The 7,500-nt window shown below is 40.8% G+C and overlaps 1 protein-coding gene across 8 annotated transcripts in view; it reads right to left on the bottom strand.

Moving 5' to 3' along the window:
- LOC137974067 (uncharacterized) overlaps positions 1-7,500 on the bottom strand; it is a 57,402-nt gene that overhangs the window by 45,356 nt on the left and 4,546 nt on the right. For 3 of the 8 annotated variants that reach the window (XR_011117389.1, XR_011117391.1, XR_011117390.1), the window contains exon 1: positions 525-828. The exons of 2 other annotated variants lie outside the window; for them this stretch is intronic. The gene's annotated coding sequence lies outside the window, so the exon portion shown is untranslated. Of the gene's footprint in view, positions 1-524; positions 829-4,434; positions 4,466-4,798; positions 4,822-5,541; positions 5,583-7,500 lie in introns of those variants that run through there. 3 more of the 8 variants (XR_011117394.1, XR_011117395.1, XR_011117393.1) reach the window with 3 other exon arrangements.

Raw genomic sequence — 7,500 nt, 5'->3', positions numbered from 1 at the left:
AACGAAGACCTCGACTGGGTTTGCCCATAGGCAACCCAGTAAAAACGATGGGTGAATCAAGCAAACATGCTCTAAAGGAATGGAAATAACCCAGTTTTCCGCTTTCGCAGAAGTCACGGCTGAAGAAAAAGTGACCCTTCTAACAACTCAAGAAATAGAGGTGCGAAACATCACCGAATTTCGCTCCGTTGAAGTGAGCCCCTCTCTGTCTACTGTTTACTGCCATGCGTTTCCCTTGGAAAATCATCATGATCACTGTTTTGCTATCCCCCAAGAGAAAGGTTAACAGAAATGGGATAGATCTCTTAGTAGGAGGCTGAGGAAGCAATTTCAGTCTTCGCTCCACACCACGAATATTTATCTTACCACTACAAAGAGAGTTTATGAAGTGGGTCGAGATTGCAGCTTGAAAAGAGATTGTCAGCAGCAACTCATGATTTCCCCTACTCCAGCACATATTTTACAAATACGATTACCGTAACACAAACAATACTTCTCAGCCTTAGTTGGCGACAAAGTCATACCTCCTTCTTCTCGACCGAGCGTGAAGATCAGAAAACATAACAGTGCAATGATACCCATCACCACGCATAGTGACAGGAGAATTAAAGTACGTTTCCTGCGGAGACAGCCACAGCAAGCGCACGAAGAATAGTGACCCTGCTTTTCCATATCGTAACCTTCAGTAACGGTAAAAGTTGATTCGCCTTCGAAGACTGTCATGTTGCTTTGCGTCTTTCACCCAATTGAAACCGACCGAAATAAACACTTAATCTCTCTGGCAATTATGTTCGGGAAGACCAACCGTTTAATTGTTGAGTGGGAAGGAAGAATTTGACGTCAATTTGTGAAACATGACTCCACGACTTCTCGATAGATAAACCGGGGCTCAAAACATGACATTATGACAGCATCCGATTGGGCAGGGAAAGCCAGGACATGTGAAGGAATTACAAATACTGTACACAGTTTTCAATTTAGAGTCATCGAGACAGGAAATCACAGAGAAGGGAGTTCCCGGAAACTGAAACCCCGATTAAGTCATGTTTAAAGATTATTTCTTGTTTCTAGTAACTATGGATATCAGTAGAAAAAAATTATTTGACGTTGAATAGAACCGGGAGTTAGGTATCATCGAGTTGGACTTCGAGTTGGACTTCGAGTTGGACTTCGAATTGGACTTCGAATTGGACTTCGAGTTGGACTTCGAGTTGGACTTCGAGTTGGACTTCGAGTTGGACTTCGAATTGGACTTCGAGTTGGACTTCGAGTTGGACTTCGAGTTGGACTTCGAGTTGGACTTCGAGTTGCGCTTCGAGTTAATAATTAAAACGCAAGTATATAATTGATAATAATGTATAATTATAGGATAGGATAGGATAGGATAACTTTATTTAGACACGGTAAACTCATCAGTCGCAACTATAAAAACCTAATTAATTACCAGAATTATTACAAATTATACAACGACTACAGCTACATTATTCAAAATTGTTCTAAGTAATCAATAAATATAACTATAATATTAAATGACAAAATAAAAACCTGCTTTACATGAGTGCCGTGTATAGAATTGTAGATTAACTTGATGAAAAGAAACGCTCGCAGCCAGCCCGGAACGCTCTAAGGGAGTCAGCCTGCCTCAATTCGATTGGTAAATTATTCCAAAGAACTGCTCCAGTGTAGCTGAAGCTATTTTTCATCTATTTTGTGTGTGGCTGTGGGATAGCTAGTTTGCCCTCTGTGTCCCTTAAGGAGTAACTGGAGACGCTACTACGGTCAACAAATTTAGAACTAAGGAAATCGGGAGTAAGACCATTAAGCGACTTATAAACCATCACAGCCTTATGGATTGTTCGTTGAGAATCAAGTTTTATCCATCCAAGTTTTTGGATAACGTTATCAGCGTTGGCATCATAGTTCGAGTAAGTGAGTATACGCGCAGCGCGATTTTGAAGTTTTGTAAGTTTACTGGCTAGGGTTTTGCCGCAACATCCCCAGACAGAATCGCAGTAATCAAAGTGAGGCTGTACTAAAGACATGAAGATTGATCGGAGAGTCTCATGTGGAACGAAAGACCTCACTCTCTTCAACGCTCCAATACCAGACGCGATTTTCTTACATAAAGTCTCAACATGAACATTCCAAGATAAAGTCTGATCAATATGAACACCTAGAGATTTCGTAGAGGTAACTTGAGTTATAGGTGCACCGTCAATAATAAGTGACGGAGGGTTGTGAAACGTGCTTAGCCTTTGCCTCGATCCGATCAACATAAACTCAGTTTTAGATGCGTTAAGAGTAAGCTTGTTAGCAGTTAGCCATTTTTCAACTCTAGCAAGATCCTCATTTAAAACAGTGTTAATACTTTGGGTGCTATTACTAGCAAAAGTAATGTGTGTGTCGTCAGCATACATTCGAGGTTCAGAATTTAATAGACAGTAAGGTAAGTCGTTAATATATATTAGAAAAAGGAGTGGACCCAGAATTGTACCTTGAGGTATACCACAAGTAAGGAAATGGTCCCCAGAGAGAGAACCATTTATAAAACATCGTTGCTTGCGGCAGTCCAAGTATGATCTAAACCAATTGTATGAAGTGCCACTGACACCATATTTCGCAAGTTTAGACAAAAGAATATCGTGATCGACGGTGTCAAAGGCTTTCTTTAAATCCAAGAAAACGACTGCGTTTACATTACCCTGGTCAATGTTCTAAGCCCAGCTATCGGTAGCTTCAAGTAAGGCAGTGACAGTGGAATGAAGAGGTCGAAATCCCGATTGGTGTCTTGAAATGAGTTTGTGTATAGTAAGGTAATTATAGAGTTGATCATAAATAATTCTCTCAAAGACTTTAGCTACAACTGTAATTACTGAAATTGGGCGGTAATTATTTAGATCTGAACGATTACCCTGTTTAAACAAGGGGATGACTTTCGAAAGTTTCCATTCATCAGGGAAAATTCCAGAAACAATAGAATGATTAAAGATAGTACAGAGTGATTCGGCTATTAAGTCAGCACATTCGCGCAAGAGTTTTGCAGTTATTCTGTCCAAACCAGTAGATTTTGACTCACATAATCTGGATAAAAGAAGAAGAACCTTAGAGACGCTGGTCGGTTTTAGTTCGAATGTGCAGTGACCAGTCTCAGCTAAATAATCCAAATGAGAAGAATTGTCTTCATTGGCGTGAATATCATTTGCTAACTTAGGCCCAATGGAAGAAAAATGATCATTAAAGGCGTTAGACAACTCATGAGAATCATAAATAGAATTGCCACAGGGGAGCTTAAGTTCGCTTATGACACATTTGTGTGATTTCCTAGACATAAGCTCATTGACAATCCGCCAAGTGTTACGTGGATCACCTTGGTACTCATTGAGGGCATGCTTATAGTGACATTCTTTCGCACGTTTGATTTCATTGTTTACTATATTGCGAAGTTTTTTTAATTTACGCCAGTCCTCCGCATTACCAGAACGAGTGGCTTTTAACTTAAGAATATCTCTTGCATGCAAGCGCTTTTTGAGTTGCGAAGTAATCCAAGATGATTTGCAAGGGCGAACACGTTTATTACGCAAGGGGGCATGCTTGTCAACACAACGAAGGAACAGATTTTTTCCAGGCTTCCCACATATCATTTGGGTTATCATAGTTACCTATGATCTGCCAATTTTGATGTGCAATATCTCTACGAAAATTGGATAAATTATTAATGTGAATAAGCAAAGAGATGTATAAGCTGGGCGAAGAACAGGAACAGGAATTCGGGGCAATATTGGGATTTTTCATTTTTTTTTTTTCATGTGGTTTAAGTAATAAAATTGCTGACACATTAAAATATAGAGCAGGGATATAGGTTTTCAACAATGTGTGGTACCTTTTGTCACATGCTTTTTCCATTTCCGGCATTCTTTAATTTATAGCCCACAATTTTATGAAAAGTAGGTCACGTGATGGTCTACCTGTAAAGGGCCTGTTACAATTTAAACACAAAAATTGCTTTCAAAATAATACTGTAGAGAAAAGAAAAATGAACACGTTATTTGCGGGAGAAATTATCCATCGAGTTTGGACTCGAGTTCGAGTTCGAGTTGAAGATCGAGTTAGACTTATGTTGAGCGCCTCAGTGTGTTCTCTTGGTTTTCGTGCGCTTACTAGTGCAGGCATACAGTGCATCAATTTTCTTATATAAACACGCAGTTGACATGTTTAATGAATTTTTGTTTTCTTTGGGCGATTTTGGAAAAATCTGCCTGCTCCGCACTACGGCGTCTTTGATATTTTTGGTCCACTGACAGATTTTTCCAAATTTTGCTCGCCGCGTGATTAGGAAAAGCTCCAATTTTGACCCAATTTAAAACAAAACAAATAAAATTCGTACTAGTGCAACCCCCTCCCTATAGACAACCCTAACTAAAAATCTAAACCTACCGCAGCCGCAGAACATTTCCTGTCATCTCCTAACAACACAATGCCAACGACATGCAATTAATACCCATCGAAAAATTCTCTTCCATCCGAGACTCTATCCGTAAGGCCACAGAAGTAATATTTTGTAATCCAAAAAGGCAGAACAATTGATCCCGATGGTCTGAACATCCACGAAGAATCAGACTGTTCCGTTCTATGCTATGTGATTATTTTTTAATATAAGCTTATCTACACTGTGTTTCACTGTGTTTCCGGAACATATTACGAAAATATGCTACATATGCTTGAAATATGCTTATTGTACCTGAAGAAGCCTGGTTTGGCCAGCCGAAATATCGATATACCTTCAAAAAATTCAACCCACCTTGTGTCGCTTTTTGCTTTTATATTCCCCATTTTATATATGACGCCGATTAGATCACTATTGTTTTAACATATACCAGCAGCATCATCGTTCCGGCCCGGGGGTGGGGGGGGGGGACTCCCATATGGAACAGACGGGCATGCTCGTCGGAAATTTTGAATTTAACCCCTAAAGGAGGCCATCTGGGCGTGGCTCAAGCTTTTTGTGAACCCTGAAGGAGACCAATCTGGGCGTGGCTTAAGCAAATTTTGACCCCTAAAAACAAGTTAAAAAGAAAATTTGAATTTCTGTTTTGTTGAATTCTGTGTTTATTTGCGGAACCCGAAACGAGACCTTAAAATATTCGCGCTTTGCCCGGAACACCCTAAGCGAGACCAAAATCCAAAATTTACACCCCTAAGCGAGACGACGAGCATCCCCGTCTGTTTCATATGGGAGTCAGCCCCCCCCCCCCCCCCCCCGGGCGTTCCGGCTGCTCACTCTAATTTCTGACCGTTTTGCCTACCCGTCAAGATGCAGGTCTGTGCTGTGCAACTCGGACTTACGCATAAGCAATTAAGCCACTTCCTTCAGTCTCTTCTAAATTACCCTTTTGAGCCATGATGAAAAGAAGACTTACGTTGTATCGCCACACGCCTCCTCTGGCGACGAAGTTATCTGTTTTTTTTCTCGCTGAAAACGGGCATGTTTCAGCGTTAATTTGCATTCGAAAATAAAGTCTTCATAAACTAAATTAAACCTACCGTTCCATTGCCAATTCCACAATGGCCAGCAACAAGACCAACCAGGCTGATGACGAGACCTCGTATCATACCACGTGGGGACCTCGTATCAAACCCGCTTATGCCTTGAAAACACGTGTAACACAAGACGACCACTTGGACAGCGTCACAGTCACGCATCACGCATCCTCGATTTACGGGGCCTAGGACCGTACTGAAGAGCTCGGGCACCTAAGCCTCAAAATATTTCCTTACAATGCTAGGCCAAAGTTGAGATGCAAGGTATCTTTATGTGCCACTTGCACTTTCTTAACAGAAATGGACACTGCTTCGATTCAAATCCTTTCTCTTCATGAGAGATCGTTGGTTAGCATCATGGATCATGGTTAGCATTTACACTTCAAGGAAAAATATTCCTTGTCATACTATCGTTGGTTTGTGCCCTCCCATAAGCACAAGCGGTCCTTCGAAAAATGTAAGTATCTCGGCGGGCTCTGGTTTTGCGGAACCTACCCTACCCTACCCCTCTATTTCTTTTTTGGGGGAGGGGAGTTTATTTTTATAGTCAACTTTAACTCGAACTCCAACTCGAAGCGCAACTCGAAGTCCAACTCGAAGTCCAATTCGAAGTCCAACTCGAAGTCCAACTCGAAGTCCAACTCGAAGTCCAACTCGAACTCGAACTCGAATCCAAACTCGATGGTTCGGGATTCCCGAATAGAACCAATTAAAACACGCATTTTTAAACACTTTCTGCACGCATACAATTACAAAAAATATATACAGGACGCTTGTTGCCATGAGAAAACCCTCAGACCACCAACTGTGAATACCCAGTAGATGACATCATTAAAGGGGCTAGGTCACGCTATTTTTTATTTTTTGTTAATTATGAGCTCTAAACGTCAAATTGGCAGAGCAAGGGTCTTTCATTTGCAAAATCACGGCCACATAACAACTGAGAATGATTTTCCAGCTTTGTAAATTACATTTTGATACGGAATGATATAAATTTGAAAAAAGATGGGCCGACGTTTTTAAAATTTACCCAAATTCAATCCATTTCAATCCTCTCCAGTTTTGTCCATCCATGTCCCTTCTTGGCGTCCCTGTATTTTGTTAGAGTTCTTCTATAGTTTTGAACAGTTATTTTGATATTTTAGTTAATTCTATGACCATTGGATCAGTGCTGAAATTGCCTAAAATTGCGTGACCTAGCCCCTTTAAGGTGCAGAAATGACAGAAAACTTCCCGCCTCAGCAACTAGCAACTTGCATACAAATTTAGTCACCCTCTAAGTTTAAATGCACTTCAAGAGAACCCCCGTTGATTTTCCAACGCGAGGCAATAGTTTCCTCAACAACTGTCTGACAAACTGTGCGATTTTGTTTCGGCCTCGTTTCGGTCAATGACCAGCGCTTTTTCCTGCGGATCATCGCCACGCTATTTAGCCCAAGCATAAACGTTATCCCCTGCGATTTCGTGCAATTGGAGCGACCGGGTAAAATCTGTTCACTGGAGGACATTAACGATGACGATGTGACGCATCAGTTATCAACTACAATTCACTCTCTTTTGGATAAATGCTAACCCTTACGATCGGTCCCGATGTCAAAACGATATCCGCCATGCATAACTGCCGTAGCTAGGCATCCTCTACAAACATTCACTTCTCATGAGTCGAACTTAACTCCTAATTTTAAAATTTGTATTATAATGTATATTATTTTTATGGTATGGTTTCATATGCGGATTTAGTTCCCCGTTTAATTAATGGACCGTCATTGTCATGGTTTTCATTATTTAGTAAAGTTCTTATTTATTTAATTTCGCTTTTGCACTCGGTTCGACGTCAGGGAGCGTCCATAAAAATGTGTTGAGGGGGTGGGGGGGGGGGGGGTGGGGCTGATGAGAAATTGTCTACTACCAAAAAAATTTGGAGGATCCCTACTTGCTGCATTAAACATTTTCAAGAACCCA

The sequence above is a fragment of the Montipora foliosa genome, chromosome 10, assembly GCF_036669935.1.
Source record: "Montipora foliosa isolate CH-2021 chromosome 10, ASM3666993v2, whole genome shotgun sequence".
In the NCBI taxonomy this organism is placed as follows: domain Eukaryota; kingdom Metazoa; phylum Cnidaria; class Anthozoa; order Scleractinia; family Acroporidae; genus Montipora; species Montipora foliosa.
Note: the sequence above shows the minus strand (reverse complement) of the source record. Positions and strands in the feature narration are given on the sequence as shown.